This window comes from Eurosta solidaginis, chromosome 4 (genome assembly GCF_040869045.1).
Source record: "Eurosta solidaginis isolate ZX-2024a chromosome 4, ASM4086904v1, whole genome shotgun sequence".
NCBI lineage: Eukaryota > Metazoa > Arthropoda > Insecta > Diptera > Tephritidae > Eurosta > Eurosta solidaginis.
The window spans coordinates 122,717,154-122,739,142 of record NC_090322.1 but is presented as its reverse complement, the minus strand read 5'-3'; the positions used below and the strand labels follow the sequence as shown (position 1 = coordinate 122,739,142).

Genomic DNA, 21,989 nt, shown 5'->3' with positions numbered 1-21,989 from the left:
TAATGTGGACCCAACTAACACCAATATCTGTATTTGGAAAAAATTTTATTTAAAATCACTCTAATGCCTCTATTTCGAAAAAGTTTTTTTGAATCCCTCTAATGCACATCTCCTTTAATGTCCATAATAAAGTTTGTTAAGAAATGTGCAAAATGTATTAAACCGGACGCATGTATGTATGTATACATTGTAAATTCACTAGGTTTTTGGCAGAAACATTTTTTTATTTTTATCATTATACTTTTAGACATACATCAGCCCAGTCCACTTGACACATACATAATCACGCTAATTTCGTTACCATTAAAAACACCGCAATCACATATGTACATACATGCATACTTTCTACAAAACTAATACAAAAGTATTTATTTTATCGTTGGCTAATGGGTATTATATATGTAGCTATTACTTACAAACCAATGCAATTACCCAGATACAAACTTTTATATTGTCCACCCAATTTTCCGTATTCCAATATGCTTTTTATACTCAGTTGAGCAGAGCTCACAGAGTATATTAAGTTTGATTGGATAACGGTTGGTTGTACATATATAAAGGAATCGAGATAGATATATACTTCCATATATCAAAATAATCAGGATCGAAAAAAAATTTGATTGAGCCATGTCCGTCCGTCCGTCCGTCCGTTAACACGATAACTTGAGTAAATTTTGAGGTATCCTGATGAAATTTGGTACGTAGATTCCTGAGCACTCATCTCAGATCGCTATTTAAAATGAACGATATCGGACTATAACCACGCCCACTTTTTCGATATCGAAAATTTCTAAAAACCGAAAAAGTGCGATAATTCATTACAAAAGACAGATAAAGCGGCGAAACTTGGTAGATGAGTTGAGCTTATGACGCAGAATAGAAAATTAGTAAAATTTTGGACAATGGGCGTGGCACCGCCCACTTTTAAAAGAAGGTAATTTAGACGTTTTGCAAGCTGTAATTTGGCAGTCGTTGAAAATATCATGATGAACTTTGGCAGGAACGTTACTCCTATTACTATGTGTACGCTTAATAAAAATTAGCAAAATCGGAGAAGGACCACGCCTACTTTTAAAAAAAATTTTTTTTAAAGTAAAATTTTAACAAAAAATTTTATATCTTTACAGTATATAAGTAAATTATGTCAACATTCAACCCCAGTAATGATATGGTGCAACAAAATACAAAAATAAAAGAAAATTTCAAAATGGGCGTGGCTCCGCCCTTTTTCATTTAATTTGTCTAGGATACTTTTAACGCCATAATTCGAACAAAAATTAACCAATCCTTTTGAAATTTGGTAGGGTAATAGATTTTATGACGTTAACTGTTTTCTGTGAAAATGGGCGAAATCCGTTGATGCCACGCCCAGTTTTTATACACAGTCGTCCGTCTGTCCTTCCGCATGGCCGTTAACACGATAACTTGAGCAAAAATCTGCATATCTTTAATGAAGTTAGTTCACGTGCTTACTTGAACTCACTTTATCTTGGTATGAAAAATGAACGAAATCCGACTATGACCACGCCCACTTTTTCGATATCGAAAATTACGAAAAATGAAAAAAATGCTGTTTAGGCCACCAGCCAAAATATTCGCTACCACCCTAATGTACACTTTTGGCAATTTTAGTATTTACCGGTAACGGCCCACCCCTGCCGAGCGCTAACTTTAAAGGGGAAAACTCGACGAAAGTTAGCTATCGGCAGGTGGTGCGGACCTTTTTCGTTTTTTAAACTTTCTTTCTATTTTGGAACGTTCACGAGCCAGCAGCTAGCCCCAGGTGAGTAGTATAAACCAACCATTTTCGACATTTTTCATTTTTACCAAGTTGCGATTTTGTCATTGTAATTAATATTCGCAAATTAATAGTTTCCATAAATGTGAATTTACCAGGAGTGAGTTGTCGATTTCATTAATTTTGCTCTTTAATCAATATAACTTTTTCTGAAGCTTTATCGCGCTCATCCATGCGCATTTGGATTAATAACATTAGAATTGTACGCTTTGAATTGCGAGTATACTGTGAAATAATTAGCTTTCCTGACGAACAGGAAGTCTGTGAGTGCTTCACCTGCATGAACAAATATTGTGAAATATTTATCTTTTATAAATAAATTGTAACTACTCGGTATTAATTCTTCTCTTTTTATTTCTTATATTTGCGTGCGATCGCGCCCTACGACACGGGTGCCACATTCCCCCCGCAAACAAATGCCATAATTCTATACCAAATACGAAAAAAGGGATGAAACATGGTAAGGTAATTGGATTGTTTTATTGACGCGAAATATAACTTTAGAAAAAACTTTATAAAATGGTTGTGACACCTACCATATTAAGTAGAAGAAAATGAAAAAAGTTCTGCAGGGCGAAATAAAAAACCCTTAAAATCTTGGCAGGTACTACATATATAAATAAATTAGCGGTATCCAACAGATGATGTTCTGGGTCACCCTGGTCCACATTTTGGTCGATATCTGGAAAATGCCTTCACATATACAACTATCACCACTCCCTTTTAAAACTCTCATTAATACCTTTAATTTTATACCCATATCGTACAAACTTATTCTAGAGTCACCCCTGGTCCACCTTTATGGCGATATCTCGAAAAGGCGTCCACCTATAGAACTAAGTCCCACGCCCTTTTAAAATACTCATTAACACCTTTCATTTGATACCCATATCGTACAAACATATTCTATAGTCACCCCTGGTCCACCTTTATGGCGATATCTCGAAAAGGCGAACACCAATAGAACAAAGGCCCACTCCCTTTTAAAAATACTCATTAACACCTTTCATTTGATACCCATATCGTACAAACAAAGTCTAGAGTCACCCCTGGTCCACCTTTATTGCGATACCTCGAAAAGGCGTACACCTATAGAACTAAGGCCCACTCCCTTTTAAAATACTCATTAACACCTTTCTTTTGATACCCATATTGTACAAACAAATTCTAGGGTCACCCCTGGTCCACCTTTATGGCGATATCTCGAAACGGCGTCCACCTATGGAACTAAGGATTACTCCCTTTTAAAATACTCATTAACACCTTTCTTTTGATACCCATATTGTACAAACAAATTCTCGGGTCACCCCTGGTCCACCTTTATGGCGATATCTCGAAACGACGTCCACCTATGGAACTAAGGATTACTCCCTTTTAAAATACTCATTAACACCTTTCATTTGATACCCATATCGTACAAACGCATTCTAGAGTCACCCCTGGTCCACCTTTATGGCGATATCTCGAAAAGGCGACCACCTATACAACAACCACCACTCCCTATTAAAACCCTCATTAATACCTATAATTTGATACCCATATCGTACAAACACATTCTAGAGTCACCCCTGGTCCACCTTTGTGGCGATATCTCGAAACGGCGTCCACCTATGGAACTAAGGATTACTCCCTTTTAAAATACTCATTAATACCTTCCATTTGATACACATGTCATACAAACATATTCCAGGGTTTCCCTCGGTTCATTTTCCTACATGGTTATTTTCCCTTATGTTGTCACCATAGCTCTCAACTGAGTATGTAATGTTCGGTTACACCCGAACTTAACCTTCCTTACTTGTTTATATATGTACATAAGCTAACGCATATGTATGTGTGTATAAAATTTTGATAAGTCATTATGTGTTGTCATGAAGTTTTTGTTATTTTTCAAGGATATTATTTCCATCTGCTGACAAGTGCCACTCGTAAACGACAAAATCATTAATTGCTTCTGCTACAATAACAACAATGACAGCTTACGACTAGTACTTGTTGCTAAAATCTTTGTAGGTACATACCCTGTTGGGAAGTCAGTAACTAGTGACGAATATTCCTAGCTCAGAACTAGACCAAAAGTACCAAATAAGTATTAGTTCGATAGTAACTAAATTTTCTTTACTTAAAAATCGAGAGTTTGGGTTTATATGCATAATTTGTGCTAGAATATTTGACAGACTTCGTTCGACCTACACTTAAAAAAATAGCCTCAATACACGAATTCGCCCTTTATGGCATTCTCTTAAATTTTATTTTGTTGTTAAATTCTATCTTCCATTTTGCTTCTTACGAATATTTTTTCCATCTCTTATTCCATATATCTTGCTTCTACTCCCGAACCTATTTCAACTCCAACTACCGCTTCCACTCCTACTCCCATTCCCACTCACACTTCCACACCTAGTCCCGATCCCGCTACTAAAAAAAGTTTGTATCCCCTTGCCTCTCCTTCCTCCTCTCTATCTTCCTCCATTCACTTTCTCTATTTTTCTTTCTTTTCGTACCAATAAGAGAATTAGCTCTCAAGTGAAAATTCGTACCTAGTTCGAAACTATAGAAAAGGTAATACAGCGGGGCAATTTCCATCACCTAAGACATCGCCATGTTAAATTCGCTAATAGAAAACATGCAAAAGAGATAAAGGGCGAACTGGCAGTGGTTTCGAATGCACTAGAAGCGTACAAGTTCTGAGCTAGGGATTTTCCCTAAAGCGGATCTGCACAAGTTTGCAACCTGCAGGAAAATTACAAAACCAGTCTCAAACTAGTACGATTATAGTGCTAAACATCTCGCATATCTTTGAGTACTTGTGCAAAAAGGTTGGTTAAAAGACACTAAATATATATTATCGATAGTCGCTGATACGCAATCAGCTGCAGAATTTTGTACTGGGCATGTGCATGTTGAGACACTTGGGCAGCGGACTAGCCTTAAATGCCACCCACCTCGCCAAACATCAGGAAAAAATTGTTAAAAACATGTGAATATATGTATAAATAAAATATGTAAAGATCTTGAAGAATCTTCTAATAAATAAAGATAAGGTCCAGATTTCCTATGTGCCTTACCTTTATATTGGTTCGACGACGCTTCAGTTAGTCAACAGAATGAGAGATCTGGGCTTCGTCATCAATTCTAAGTTCTCTTGTGAGGACCACGTAAATGAAGTTGTTACTACACCTTACGGTGTCTCATTGTTTTTTCGAATTTTGTACCCTGTGAGACAAAGAAGAGGCTTTTGTAAGGCCGATTGTTCCTTGTATCACTTACATTGAGATCGAGCCCAGTTAACTTGACTTCCGTTCCTTCCACAAACTCAATACTGCATTCAGATATGATACTGGTTATGTTCATGGCTTACAAGATTCTATACTTGGATGCGACATAATGACCTTCAATAACGCACATAACTGTATGTTTAAATTGATTGTTTATGAAAAACCAGAATTTCAACATAAGAACTTTGTCTTATTTTTGTTATTCTAGGCTCTTTTCTGTTAATGGTGTTAGACTCTGGATCTACATTCCACTGACTTAAAGAAACTCGTAATATTTGATTATTTCATTAGTAAAATCGCTTATTTGGACTAAATAGGCAATTGAAAAGTAAATTCCCCTCTCGGGAAACGAAAATTATGCTCAAGAAGTCACTTATCGTACCCGTCCTGCTATATGGTTCAGAAGCATGGACCATGACAACATCAGATAAAGCGGCTCTGGCAGTGCTGGAGAGAAAAGTTCTTCGAAAGATTTATTGACCTCTACGCGTTGGTGATGGCGAGTACCGAAGAAGATTTAACGATGAGCTGTACGAGCTTTACGCAGACATCCACATAGTCCAGAGAACTAAAACACAGCGGCTACGCTGGCTATGCCCTGATATGCGAATGGAGTATGACCAAGAAGGTATTCTTATCGGAACCCGTCTACGGCAGTAAGGGAAGGGGCGGCTCCTCTCCACTGGAAGGGCTAGTGAAAAATGATTTCAATTTCTCTGGCGTTACCAATTGGCGTCGATTACCGCAACGAAGAAGCGACTGGCGCTACTTGTTGGCCTGCCAAAACAGCTTAAACGGTTAAGCGCCTATTAAATAAGTAAGTTGCATTGCTTTAACATGCTGAAGTTTGTTCCTAGTTACAAACTTATAACTCCACAGGAAGAAACTCAAACTAATTTTACATTGAAATTTCGAAACAATAAACTTTGAGGTCCAATATCTCTGTTTTGAGGGATAACTTCGAAAAATGAAACTATTTGCTTGACGAAATTAAAAAAAAAAATTGGTTAGGTATAATTCCCTTGCTGTATAGTGTAATACATACATACATTTGTTCATAAGAAAAGAAGCCAAATCAATGACGATATTGCCAAAAAGCAACAAGGATTGTTTCGAATGAAAGTGGATAGTTAGTAGAGCCGTGTAGCAATGTCGCTATCTGATATGATTGCCAAGACAAGTTGAAGGCGGCTGTACGGCCGGTCAAATGCCATAAAAAAATTTCTCAACTAATGACATCGAAAACTTCAACTTCACTCCGCTGCAACGTACATTCTCTAATAGCGTTTTTTTCTCTGATTCGTGGAATGTGTAATACATACTCGCAATTTCGCATGCAAGACAAAAGACATTGTCCATGCCAATGGGAATAGCGGTACGTGGAATAAGAAATGTAAGAAAGTGTAATGAACAAAATCAGTATATACACATGTATATGCTGGTCGAAAAAATATAAACAAACGAAATTCCGAAAAGTTCAGTACACCACAGAGATCATTCACTTCAATTACCAAGATTTTTTTTTGCATTTTCCTTTTGTCAGCCCTAAAAAGAAAATTATGAGCAAGGTATTGTTGTTGATGTAGCGTAAGCAAAAAATGGAACAGACAGTCGGGCTCTAATGCGTTCATACACTTTTGAACGAGGATCATTTACAAATCCTATACCTAGATGTCTAATATTATGGTATCACATGTAGTATATGCGTGTTTGAATAGTTTCGCGGAAAGCAAATTTTTGTATATGAACATGATTTAATTGAAATTAAATTAAATTAAATTGAGAATCCACTTGCAGACTCTTTTAATTGGCTAGTGCCTGCATTGCCTAAGATATGAGCCTTACAGTTTATTGCAGGGACGGAAAATAATATTTTTTTTTTCCTAGGTATCATGTCGAATCATGCATCTTTCTTATTTTTCGAACTTTTTCCATAAAAGTCCACATACAAAAGTAAAATCTGTATTTTTTTATTTGAGTCCGATAGAACTAGTTAAACCTAGTTAAACTCGGACTTTTAACAAAGAAACGGCTTATCCGAATTAAAAAAAATTTATTTCGGAGATTCGTTTCTTTGTTACAAACCGGACTTTAATTTTGGCCTTAAAAAATAAAAGTCCGGATTTAACTTTTATTTCCGGACTTTTATTTTTAAAAGTTCGAGTTTAACTAGTTCTATCGGAATCAGGTAATAGAAATCCGAAAATAATATTTATCTTGATCCAAATATATTAAATGTCCAAAATTAATAGTTTTGCAAAGAATTATATTATAAAAGGAATAACAGTTTCCGCCCCTGGTTTATTGGGATATTCCTGTCTATTCAGAAATTTCTCCCTGACAATACACTCAGAGAAAAAATCGTTCTAAAAGGAACGAAACAAGTTCAGAATATTCGTTGACAAAATTCTGTTAAGTACGTTTTTTTTTAACTCGTGACCGATAGGCTTGTTTTAAAAACAGTTTTTCCAAGCACACCGTTCGTATTTTATGACCAGTTTGGTATTGATATGTGAAACTTCTGTGCACATTTAAAACACTACTTGGGCTTGATTTCAGATTTTTCGTTCGGTCTCGATTCAAGAAAGGTTCGTGCTTGATCTTTGGTGGGAGGGGAAATTATTTTTTCATTGTCATAAATGAAAAATATTTATAACAAAAAATTTTTTATTAAAAATCAAAAGTTTAAGAAAAAATGCATAATATGAATTTTTTCATACATATTTCTTATTGAGAAATTATTCTTTTTTGAAGACGTAATCTGCATATATAATTAAAACAGTTCATAACAAATTTGAGAATTACCTTTGCAAATGTGAATGGAACTGAACGAAAAATAAGAGTTAAAAAAATAGAACATAAAAAAATTGTATTCAAAACATTCAGAGTTTGACTGTGGTCGAACTCGCGCCGCACGATCGCAACTGCAACATCATAGCCGCTGGGCCACTACAACTGCTTGGTAGGTCGTGCCAAATGTTGTACTTAACATTGTAGTGCACACGAATTGTACCGTTTATTTTCTCTTGAACTTAATTTAAGGACATTGAACTTAATTTAAGCACACTCGTTCTCATTAATGGAACATTTGTTCATAATTAAGACCAGCCGTTCTCTTTTCAAAAAAATGATGTCAGTTTAAGAACAAGGTTGTTGTTTTAAGAACAGGTCGTTCGTTTTCAAGAACAAAAAAGTAAGAACATGAAGAGCTTGAATTGAGTCCGGTGGTGCTGGATTTTAGAACAGCGCTTTTCTCTCAGTGTAATTGACAGATTGTGGGCATACGCCCCAATGAGGCAGTCCCTACCCTCAATATCTTGAAGGAGGTCGTTCATAAGCACGAGAGAGAATACTCCCCAAATGGCACAGCGATTTTCTAGAGGTGTGCCAGCTTTCTATTCACGTTCAGTCGGTTGATTTATATAATGCCTTTGGGAGAGACATGAGAGATATTCCTACCTTTGGGATGACTTTGACCATATTTCAAGATTTGGGCTCATAGCTCAATCTCAGAAAGCTGATGTAATATGTGAAATCGGTGAAGAGTTTAAAAGAGTTAATGATAATGGTTTATGCAACTTCACTTTCTCCGGAGGGGATGTATGGTTCTCCTCAAAAACTGTCAATCACTAGCAGTAAATCAGATTTTTGTGCAACTGGAACATTCGAAAAAGGAGTATACAGAAGAAATCAAGGCTTCCTATACGCTTATCGCAAGCAAACATTTTTTTCAAATGCGTGAAAACTCTTTTCAAGTTCCACAGAATAAGAAAAAAAGATATATTGTTTTCTTTCCGTTAACATACAAAATAATTTTCTTTGTCTCATATTTAAACAAGTGAGCTATGAGTTTTTGAAAGAAAATTTCAATCGGAAAATTATCAAAATAAATTAACTATCAAAAAGTTATTCAGAGATAATTTATTCATGAATAAATAAGCTTTGAACTATTTTTCTTAAAAAATATTTTCATTCGAATAATTATTCAAATAACGCTCAACTCTGCAACTAGGTATAAACATTGAAAGCTTCACATTACTCTTTTTTGTTGTAATACAAGAAACGACGAACTAATGGAAGAAGAAAAAGATTGGAAATCAATGCGCTCAAACAAAGCAATGAATTTTTATATTTTGCTCTCCCCAAGAGCAATTGATGTATTGAACATCAATTTCGATTTTTTATACTCAGCGTGCTTTGCACACATAGTATATTAACTTTGATTGGATAACGGTTGGTTGTACAGGTATAAAGGAATCGAAATAGATATAGACTTCCATATATCAAAATCATCAGTTTCGAAAAAAAAATTGGATTGAGCCTTGTCCGTCCGTCCGTCCGTCCGTCCGTCGGTCTGTCCGTCCGTCGTCTGCCCGTTAACATGATAACTTGAGTAAATATTGAGATTTCTTCACCAAATTTGGTACACGAGCTTATCTGGACCCATAACAGATTGGTATTGAAAATGAGTGGAATCGGATGGTAACCACGCCCACTTTTTATATATATAAAATTTTGGAAAACAAAAAATCTGATTATTCAGTTAATAATACACCTAGAATGCTGAAGTGTGACGTCTGGACTGATATTGAGGCTCTTGATAAAAGTTTGAAAACTTTTTTAAAATGGTCGTGGCACCGCCCACTTGTGATAAAATCAATTTTACTAATATTATTAATCATAAATCAAAAATCGTTAAATCTATCGTAACAAAATTCGGCAGAGAGATTGCTTTTACTATAAGGAATGCTTTGAAGAAAAATTAACGAAATTGGTTAAGGACCCACGCCCCACTTTTATATAAAAGATTTTTAAAGGGGTCGTGGACGAAAATAATAAGCTATATCTTAGTGAAAAAGAGCTTTGTATCAATAGAATTTTGCTTTTTAAATTGAGTTAAAACATTAAATTGGAAAACACTAAAATGTTTGAAAATTGGTGTGGCACCGCCCCTTTACTGACTAAGCAATTTTCTATGTTTCGGGAGCCATAACTCGAAGAAAAATTAACGGATGGTAATAAAATTAGGTACACATATTTTCCCTATAGTAGAAAATATTTCTACTAAAAATGGACGGGGATCGGTTAAAGACCACGGCAACTTAGTTATAAAATAAGTTTAAAGGGGTCACAGGACTAGAATAATAAGCTATAAATTAGCAAAAAATAATTTTGAATCAATGACATTTCACTTATCAAGTTTTATTGTAAAAGGAAATGGGAGACATTTTTTTTAAACGGGCGCACAGTGTTTCGTGTAGAACAAGCTAGCTGGACAAAAACAAAGTTCTTATTCCAAGAAAAGTGTAATGAGAAATGAAAGAAAACAAACAAACTAACGGGATTTTTGCTTTTTTTTGATATTTTTTGCTAATATGTATTGAGTAATTGAAGTAAGAAGGCAGGAGTTGGCCGTAAATGCATTGATTAATTTGTAAAATTCTTGTTGAATATTAAGCTTCATATTTCTTTTAAGTGAAAACTTTTATATAATTTTTTTGATGGATTCTAAGCTCGAAGGTAAGTAAAATTTTTTAATAGTAATTCTTACGCAATTAGAGTATTTTCAATATATTTAACATTCTGTTATTAAGAAGAAAAGGTATTGTTCTCTATATTTTTAACTTTAGGGACAAAAAAGTTACATACATCCGCCGACATCCGGGCTAAATTTTACATATGTTATAGTCGCAAGTATTCTCTAACAGTCCAAAGAAAAGACCATTGCGAATTCTTTGCACACCTATTTAAAAATTTTTTTTTTGTAGATTTATTTATCTCTACATATAAAATAGGATGTATGTACGTACCAGCTCCGAAGAGATATTTGAACCTTTAAAGCTGATCTACAAACGGCAAAACCATTTCCTAGGAACAAACACGTAGCCATAAAACACACAAAAATAAACGCGCAAGGTCAACAAGAGCACACTAAAAGCAAAAAGGCGAAGATCACTGACTTCAACCTGCCACAACCTACCGCACCAGTCACCAAGGCATAAAAACAGGTAGATACAAAGCAATCCTAATGCAGGTATACCCACACAGGAACGCTACACAAAACAACCCCATTTGGTAGCATCTACGCCAATATCTGAATGTAATATAAATACTGCACAACTGATAACAAATCAGAACGATCAACGACAATTAAGATGGCAGCACAACAGTCGTCAACTATTCAACCTGTCGGAAAATCTACAACACAAAGCAGTTTAGTTATAACCGTACCAAGAACGGAGTTTTTTGACATTTGGGTTCAACATTCGAAAGAAACCAGATATAAAGAATTATTGAGTTTTGTTGTACTTAAGTACGATTTAAGCGAAGCAGCCGAGTATTTGATAAAAAGTTTAAGCTTACAAATATCGGCATATTCGTCGAAGCTGTATCAAAAGTGGAACACTTCTGGAAGACATAAGAAGCGATTTTTGAATAAAAACTCAGAGTGACTTTCGGGTCCAGACTTCACATTTACAATAACGGTGGATTCAAAGTTGCCATCAGACCAACCAACCACTTCTTCAGGTAACCCCGGCCCCGGAAGATGAAAGGACTTTGTTAGCTGCAGTGAATAAACCAAACGGCGTCGAGTGGATGACCTCTTGCAATCTAGAAGTCCTGGTGAGTTACTTTATGCGGCAGAAGTTTCAACGCGTATGTCCGGCAACAGAAATGTTGCTAACATTATAAAAAAATCACAGGAAACCACTCAAATATCCGGCAAAAAGATGACATGTGAGCCAGATACAAGATGCTTGAGCAATGTAGAAGCTTTAGCAAACGACTCGGAAGTGGAGCATCAAGGCAGGTCATAAGGTTTATCCATCATTTTATAGTCTAAGGAAAGCTAAGGCAGAATGCTATCCAAATGAAATTGATTTTGGTGAAACACGTGCGGAAATTAAAGTCCAGTCCGTATTAGATAAAACTGCTGAGCGTTTAGTTTTAGCAAATCAATAAGTTTTTGTTAGTTTATTACCTACAAACTTGACGTATACTTAAATCAGCAAGTGGGGTTCCAATGGAAGCTCTGGCCATAGCACATATAAGCAAAAGTTTACATGCAGTGCTGACACTGATGAGTTTTTGTTTATATTTTCTTTCGTTCCTCTTCAATTAGAGGATGAAAAGGGTAACATTGTTTGGCAGAATCATCGACCTTCTTCTACCATGTATTGTCATCCAATTAAATTTATTTTTTCTAAAGAAACGAAAGATTTTATTGTTTTTGAAACGAACAAAGTTTTAGAGGAGATAAATGCGTTGTTGCCAACAAAGTACATGCTCGAAGAATACGAAGTTTCCGTAAATCACAATATGCTTCTAACAATGATTGACGGAAAAGTTTGCAATGCTTTGACTGAAACTTCTTCCGCACAAAAGTGTTATATTTGTGGTGCGACTCCAAAAGATATGAATAATGAGTTACGGTTACACTTAACTGAGATAATCTTAGTTCTGGTTTGTCTACTCTCCATGCATGGATAAGAAGTTTTGAATGCTTGCTTCACATAAGTTATAGCCTCGAAATAAAAAAATGGCAGCTTAGGAATGAGGCAGATAAAGAGAGTGTAAAGCTACGTTCCAACGAAATCCAGAATAAATTTAAAAGTGTACTTGGATTGATAGTAGATAAACCAAAACCAGGTTTCGGCAATACCAATGACGGCAACACTGCTCGTAGGTTTTTCGAAAATTCTGAGGCTAGTGCTGAGATTACGGGATTGGATGTAACGCTCATCAAAAGATTCGACACTCTCCTTCGCGTATTAGCATATGGTACAATATAAATATCAAAAGATTTGAAAAATTTGCGGTCGAGACTAAAAAACTATACATCGATCTCAATCCATGGTTTAATATGCCTGTTACAGTTCATAAAATCTTAGTGCATAGTACTGATATTATAAAATCAGCAATTTTACCTATTGGTCAACTTTCTGAGGAAGCACAGGAAGCCCGTAACAAAGATTTGAGACGATTCAGGGATGGTAACACACAAAAGCAGTCGCGTGAAGCCACGAATAGAGATCTTATGAATATGTTGCTTATAACATCGGATCCTTTAGTTAACAGTTTTAGGGAGATACCTAAGAAAAAATTTAAAAGTCTGACTTCAGAAGTCTTAAATTTACTGTCCCCCGATAATGTTGAGGAGTCAATAAATACCCCAGTTGTTTCAAGCTTTTACAGTAGTGTTGCTGATGCTCATGACTATTCCACAAGTGACTCATCGAATAAAAGTGATGATAGCGAATAATAACATAATTATAAAAGATAACCTACCCTATAACTTTTTGTTGGATCAGGTTTTATTTAATTTAAATCTATTGTGATTTCTACTTTGTATGATACTTTACTTTTTAAGTTTTTGTAATAAGTTATTTTCACATAATTCATTTAATTATTTACATTGTTATTATTATTATTGTAATTCACTTCTACATTCTTGACTGGTACTATAAAATAATTTTGTAAAAATTGTAGTGCCAGGATAAATACTCAAATAAATACAAAATATGTATGTACATATGTACAGTCACTCACATAAATAAGTAGACACCCCTTTTTGGGCAATTCTTACAATTTTCGCTTTCGCAAATTTATTTTAACTAATTTCCCATAAGAAAATTTGTCACGACGATCTATAACAAAAACTAAATTATATTTAAAAAATGTTTGAAAAATTCGACGAATTTTCATATTTTAAATAATTTCCCATAAGAAAATTTATCACGATCTATAACAAAAACTAAATTATATTTAAAAAATGTTTGAAAAATTCGACGAATTTCCATAAAAAATTTTAATTTTTTTTCCGAATTTTTAGAATTTTTTAGAGTATTAAGATTTTGTAGTCCATTCAATTTAAGTAAAATCCTTAAGTAATAGTCTTAAGTCCTTTAAATTTTTTTGGATCTATGTCACTTATTCACATGAGTTACTGTATATGAAATAAGCAAATGTATGCATATGAAGTAAAATTTTGGAAAAAAATAAAAAAAAGAACATATGCTGAAAAAAATTACGTAGTTGTAACAAATGACTGCATATGAAACGGAAAATCTCATAAAATAATTTTGTCCAGCTAGCTTGTTCTACACGAAACACTGTGGGCGGTGCCACGTGTTATGTAGAAAAGTAATTTATCTGAAATGAAATGTGCAACTGAAGCTCACGCTGAGTATATAATGTTCGGTTACACCCGAAGTTAGACACCTTTACTTGTTAAAACTTATCATTCTTTGAACGTCTTATCATTCTTTGAACGTCTGGTCTATTCACCAATCCCCAATCACTTAGCGACATTGCTTCAAACTTGACTCGTATTATTTGCCAATTTAGTTGGTGAATTGGTCTACGCTGAGGAGGCGACGTAAATATGTCTAATGATGAAAGTAGAACTTTTAACTTTTTATTGTTTTATTTGAGACATTTTTAATTCAATTACTTTGATTTTGTCTGACGTTTAATGTGATGAACTTTCCAACGAACTAAGCATAAATTTATAGCAAAGAATTCATTTAACGTCCAAGAAAATATAATAAAGTTTTCTTTCAATGGTTAACTTGATTTCAAAAATTGCAATGTTATAAATTTTGTAGCTTACAATTTGTATGGATTCATTAGATATCGTCGGTCTTTTGCCAGAAACATGAATGTGCAAAAACCAAAATGTTTGTTAAAACGAGTTTTAAAGCTTACTTTTGTTTAAGCAGTAAAAAATTGTGGTTTCCTTTCATGCTTTGTACTCAGAATTTTAATATAACATAGAGTAGTCAATGGTCAACCTAGTGAACTCCTTCACTCAAACTCGGAGAATTAATATTTTTTAGCAAAATGGCGGAGATATGTTCCAAATTCAAAGTCTAAGTTCGTGTGGAACTGAACATTGAATTCAAAGCTGTGAGCATTAACGACACAATTCAGTTTTTTTTAGTTTTGACATTAGGTATCATCAAAATGAGGTAGGTTTATTAAATAATTTTTCACACATTTATTGAAGTATTTGTTAAATGCTTCGTCAAAGGCGGTGACAAGCCCCTTTTCAATAATATTTGAATTTTCTAATTTTCAATCTTATAAGCATTTTGAAAGTAAAATAGCATTGATAAAAGGTCATTGTTCGCAATGATGTTGCTTATTACTTTCGTATACGATCCTTTTTAAAATACTTAATATGCAAGTGGGCGTGGTTCTTAACCAATTTTGTAAAAATTTTTAAGGTTTTTCGAGTACTGCGAGAGTGGATTGAAAGATTAGTTATCGTAGGTGCACTATGTGCTAAATAATCACGTTTTTTGTGATTTTATATGCATAAAAAGGGCGCGTTTACCCTTCGATTTTTCTCGTATTTAACAGCGATAAGTGATAAGGGACAATACCAAATTTCATTAGGATAGCTCAAAATTTACTAAAGTTATCGTGTTCACGGACAAACGGACGGACAGGCTGAATGAATTTGTTTTTTCATATTGATCATTTTCATATATGTAACTAAAGTCTATATGTATCTCGATTTATGTCGTTATAGATTGCGAACAAAATAACTAAATATAATCTGAGCTATGTATGTTCAGCTGAGTATAAAAAATTGTTGACGCCTTAGTTCAGATTCGATATTTGCGGACATATTTTTAGGCGATACATATTGCGAATATAAGCGCTTCGAAACATCACTATGCCGCTAGTAAATGTTGCAGAACAACAGCAGCGATCTAAGTAGATGAAACAGTTACGCACACATCTACATATCAACAAGGAGCGCATATGACATTGCATATGTAAACTACAGAAACTCATGTATATATGTAACCAATCTACATATATAAAAAGAAAGGATAAAATGTGTGTTAGTTGGTCGCCGGTGTTTGAAGAGATGCGTCGGTCGATTTTCTTCTAACTTTCACATAAGTTGCGTATACCTCACGCGGTGGTTATTACATAGTGTAACGAATTTACTGCAATTCCCCTTATTTGCAATCTTCTGCCAACGTTCGTATCGCTAAACTGTTGAATAAATAACTCCAATATTGAATAATGGAAAAATTGCCTTTATTAAAGTACTTCACAATAACACTTATACTTTGCAGCGAATAGCTTGCTTAATAACCAAACTGATTGACAGCTCAAATGAAACTGACTTCTCGCCTCCACTGTTGTCGCCCTTTTATACTGTTCGACCTCCTCGTTGCATATTTCTAGGCTTTTCTAATTCCAGAACTTACTAGTTAGTTATAAATTTCTCAGCTACAACTAGAGATGTATAATTTTTATAACTTCTCTCATACCCCATGCGCTTGTATGTGTAAGCGACACTTCCACAATCACAATTGCATACCTTTAGGAGAATTTCAGATAAGATATCTGCATGCGCTTGTGCGTTGCTTCTCCGCCGCGTGCAAGCGTATGTGTAGACATAATGATTGAATTATTGATGTGAATTCACGTCACTGCCTAGCATCGGCCTCGAGATGGCAGTACCCCTTAGTGTTGCTAATATTCGTAACACTGCCCTCCACCTAAGTCTGATCGTCCCGATCAGACAAATCTCTCGATCTAAACCTTGCTAGCCTCTCCAAAGGAACCACTTTCATTTTGGTTCGTGATTTGCCAATGGTTTGTATGCGGTACACTACATCGTTGATCCGTTTTACAACTTTGTATGGGCCTTCCCAGTTATACTGAAATTTCGGGGACAAACTTTTTTCCGTTGTGGGTTGTATAGCAGCACCAAATCTCCTTCCTGAAACCCTTCCGAATTAAGTGCTTTATCGTACCTCGCTTTCATCTTGTCACTCATAATCTTTGTTCGTTGCCTTACCAGATCGTGTATCTTCCAAGACATCAGTGGATTTCTTGACATTCGTCTCCGCATCGGCATCTATCCCATACTTCAAATCAGCTGGCAGTCGAAGGTCATTGCCAAAAATTACCTTTGCGGGAGTTTGGCCTGTTGTCTCATGTACTGCCGATCGGTAGGCCATCAAGAATAATGATATGTGTGTATCCCAGTCCTTATGGTACTTGTCTATTACTTTCCTTAAATGCTCCTCAAATGTTCTATTGAAACGTTCCACCATACCATCGGACTGAGGATGCAATGCAGCTGTCCGTGTTTTCCGAATGCCCAACTTCTTGCACATTTCTTGGAACACAGCTGATTCAAAATTCCTGCCTTGGTCAGAATGTAACTCCATTGGTACACCATAACTTGCAACCCATTCGTTTGTAACCATTTCTGCTACTGTTTCTGCTTCTTAGTTTGGGATTGGGTATACCTCTGGCCATTTACTGAAATAATCCATAACCACCAGTACGTATTTGTTTCCGCGGTTGCTAGAAGGAAATGGGCCTTTGACATCCATGGCGATCCTTTCAAATGGTGCACCTGAAATATACTGCTTCATCTGGCTATGACTTCGTGTTTTGGGCCTTTCGCTCTGTTGCATACCTCGCAGTTGGCAATCCACTCGGTGACCGACTGACGGCAACCAACCCAATAGAATCTCTGCTAAATTTTCTCGAGCGTCTTTGTGATTCCAAGATGACCTCCACTTGGACCATTATGCAGCTCGCTGAGCACATCAGGAATCCTCTTTCTGAGAACAGCTATCAGTTTCTTCTTGCATTGACCATCCTCACTCTCCCATACTCGATGAAGGCAACTGGATATCAAATCTAAACTGCTCCACTGTGCCCTATATGACTTCGCAAAGGGACTCTCTGCTAACATCTCTTCTTTGTTTGGTCATTCGTTTCGTTCGAGCCCTTGCATAACATGTGACAGATCTGTATCTTCTAGCTGACACTATCTTAGTTGTTCCTTGTCCCATTCATCTGTACACGTTATAGTCATTATCCGGACATCTATAATGTCTTCTTTAGCCTCGTCCCTTGAACAGTGCTTGCATTCCAAACTACATGGTCTTCGTGACATTGCATCGGCATTTCCATGGGTACTACCTTCCCGATGCTCAATGGAAAAGTCATAGCTTTGTAGTTGCTCGATCCACTGTGCCAATTGTCCTTCCGGATTACGGAGCTGCAAAAGCCATTTTAACACTGCGTGATCTGTCCTGACACGGAATAGCCGTAGAATTATTTATGAAAATGTTTAATGCACTCTACCAATGCCAACAGCTCTCTCCGCGTAACGCAGTAGTTCTTTTCTGGCTTTCCAACCGAACGGCTGTAATATGCAACTACCTTCTCCTGTCCATTCAAAAGCTTTATTTTTTCTTGTAAGCTCATGGAGGCTATGGGCTACGCTGGAAACATTTGGTACAAATCGGCGGTAATATGTGCACAGCCCAAGGAAACTTCTCAATTCATGTAGGTTCTGTGGTCTTGGCCAATCTTTACAACTTCTATCTTTTCGTTTGCAGTGCAGATACCCTCTGTCGTTACCTTGTGACCCAAATAATTTACTTCCTTTTTAAACAGAGCACACTTTTTGGGACTTAACTTCAGACCGGCGCCAGCTATTCTCTGGAAAACTTCCTCCAGGTTCTTAAGATGTTCATCAAAGTTCTTGCCCAATACGATGATATCGTCCCTGTACACCAAGCATGTTTTCCAATGTAGATCTTTCAGTACCTGTTCCATGAGTCACTCAAAAGTAGCTGGTGCATTACAAAGTCCAAAAGGCATTACTGTAAATTGCCAAAAATCATCACCGGCACTGAAGGCTATTTTCTCTTTATCTTCCTCCTTCACCTCAACTTTCCAGTAGCCGCTTTTCAAGTCCAGTGTGGAAAACCATTTCGTGCCAGATAGCGAGTCCAGAGTGTCGTCAATTCTTGGCAATTGGTACCTATCCTTTTTCTTTACAAGTACTACCGGTGAGCTCCATGGACTAGCTGATGGTTCGAAGACGCCGCTGTCGCTCATTTCTTGTACGATGTGACTCACAACTTCCCGTTTCGCCAGTGGAACATTACGAGGAGCTTGAGGTATCGGCCTCGCGTCTCCAGTGTCAATTTGACGTTTCATAACATTGGTGCGGCCTGGTTTGGGACCATCCTGGTCAAATATTTTCGCGTACTTTAGGAGCAGAAGTTTTGCCTTATTCTGATAATCTTGATCTAGCCCCTCCGTCCATGCCGTGATGTCATTTGAAAGATCAGTATTGCTAGTTGAAACGTGTTCCTGGAGCTGTTCACAGTTAATAACTACGCCAGCCTCTTGGCATCTTCCCAATATAGCTCCTTTTGTCAGTTTGAGTGGTGACTTGAACTCATTGATTACTCTTACCGGAATATTTCCATCTTGTTTTGTCATAGCCAGGGTTTTTCCTACAAGTATGTTCGGTGTTGATTTGTTTGCTGCTTCGACAACCCACAATTTGTCTGTCCCACAATCTCCATCAAGCTTTGCCCAGATGACTGCTTCTGATTTTGATGGTATTTGCTGACTCTCTTCCACCAGCACTCGTTTATTGCTGTAGCCTCTCTCGTAGCCGAAATTAAGTGGTACGTCCATATTCTTATATCGCATCGTCTTGCTTTGCATATCGATCTTGTTGCCTTGGTCGATTAAGAAGTCCACTCCAATTATGATTTCATCAACAATATCTGCCACTATAAAATTGTGTAGTACCGTGACGATCCCAATTTCTACTTTACATTCTACTTCTCCAGTTACCTGGGTGTCCTCTCCGGTGGCAAACGTTCCTTTCCATCCACATGTCCTCCAACAGTAAGATTGCTCGATCTTCTTCCAACCTGCGAGATAGAGATTATGGGGCATTCAATTGCGTGGGCCAGCTGTCGCCCCTTGCGGCTGACTCGATTTAGTTTAACGATTGAGTGGTCTTGGATATTTGCTCATCTCCTTCTGCTCTGCGTTTACGACCACCCAAATTGTTGGAACTGTTAGGGTTGGTGTTGCAAAAACGCGCAATATGCCCTGGCTTTCCACACTTAAAGCATTTGACTGCATCATTATTCTTCTGCTGCGTACCCTTCAATGCTTCCAAAATTGCGTCTACCCAGTCTGGCCTTTCCACTTCCACGCAATGAGCTTTGTACGCTGGCTTACTCAAAAGTGAGGCTGTTTCCTGGGTCAGTGCATGGGATACCGTTTCAGCAAATGTTAGTTTTGGATTCGCATATGTAGCCCGCTTCGTTTCCACATCTCGTATGCCATTTATGAAACTCTTAATTTTTACCCTTTCAGTGTATTCCACGGGTGCGGCCGCATTTGCAAGTTGAGCCAATCTTTCAATATCTGAAGCAAATTCCTGCAATGTCTCATTTGCTTTTTGGTAGCGGTTTTGCAACTCAATTTGGAATATCTGGTTTCTATGCTCGCTTCCATAGCGTCGTTCTACAGCAGCCAAAATTCTTCATAGTTGTTCCGCTCTCCTTCGGGAGTCGTCTGTAGAATTTCGGCTGCTGGCCCCTTCAATGCCAGGAACAGTGCAGCAACTTTATCTTCCGCATTCCAGTTGTTCACTGCTGAGGTCTTCTCAAACTGTAGCTTGAAGACCTGGAAAGGAACAGAACCGTCAAAGGGTGGTATCTTTACCTTCGGATTGCTTGCGGAAACAGCTGGGCGATTTAGTTGTAACTGCTCCATACGACCTTTCAAATCATCGACTTCTGCCTGAAATTGAGCGATTTTTGCATCCTGCGCTTCGAGTTTTGATGATACCCTTGCTTCCTGTTCTGACAGTTGCAAAGATATGCGAGATTCGTGTGCTTTCAACTGCTTAGCCATATATGTCTTCTGTTCTTCTAACTGTGCTTCCATCTTATATGTTAAACGTGTCTCTTGCGATTCCAGTTGAGAAGCCACTGTCGATGTTTGAGCAGATATTGCAGCCAATATCATGTTCAAGTCTGTGCTCGTAACTGTCTGCGTAACTGTCTCTTCCATTTTTGTTGTTTTCTCGCCATCAAGATGAAAGTCATACTCTTCCACGTCAATTCCTTGTAATTCCATTGCCTGTCGTAGTCGTTCCTGGAGTTCTAGTTTAATGCCGGTTGTATTCAATCTACGGCTCTCCAACTCCTTCTTCAGTTGCTGGATCTTCAGTTCACTTAACTTTGGCATGTCCAAGTTGTATTCGAAGTCTTCGGAATTTATTCAATAATTCCTCTTCTGACACCAATTGTAACGAACTTACTGCAATTCCCCTTGTTTGCAATCTTCTGCCAACGTTCGTATCGCTAAACTGTTGAATAAATAACTCCAATATTGAATAATGGAAAAATGGCCTTTATTAAAGTACTTCACAATAACACTTATACTTTGCAACGAATAGCTTGTTTAATAACAAAACTGATTGATAGCTCAAATGAAACTGACTTCTCGCCTCCACTGTTGTCACCCTTTTATACTGTCCGACCTCCTCGTTGCATATTTCTAGGCTTTTCTAATTCCAGAACTTACTAGTTAGTTATAAATTTCTCAGCTACAGCTAGAGATGTATAATTTTTATAACTTCTCTCATACCCCATGCGCTTGTATGTGTAAGCGACACTTCCACAATCACAATTGCATACCTTTAGGAGAATTTCAGATAAGATATCTGCATGTGCTTGTGCGTTGCTTCTCCGCCGCGTGCACGCGTATGTGTAGACATAATGATTGAATTATTGATGTGAATAAATGGATTAGGAAAAAGTGTGGAGGTAGAGGGCAGAGTTAGAGGGAAAAAGCTTATTAAAATGTATGCAGATAGACTAAATTTAGGGCAGAACAACGTCTGCCAGGTCTGCTAGTATTGGATACAGAAACGAGAAGTTAATAATTAACTATTCAGAAAGGCTGTTCCAGAAGGATATTGACCAGGGGAGAAGAGTTGTGACGAAACCAACTGAATGCTATTAATATGCCTAATGTGGTATGCACCCTTTGCTACTGTGTAAATGTGTCCGTAATGTCGTTTGCTCTTTTTATTA

At 36.8% G+C, this 21,989-nt stretch overlaps 1 protein-coding gene across 1 annotated transcript in view; it reads left to right on the top strand.

Moving 5' to 3' along the window:
• LOC137248160 (uncharacterized) overlaps positions 1-21,989 on the top strand; it is a 427,220-nt gene that overhangs the window by 267,168 nt on the left and 138,063 nt on the right. The window lies entirely within an intron of this gene.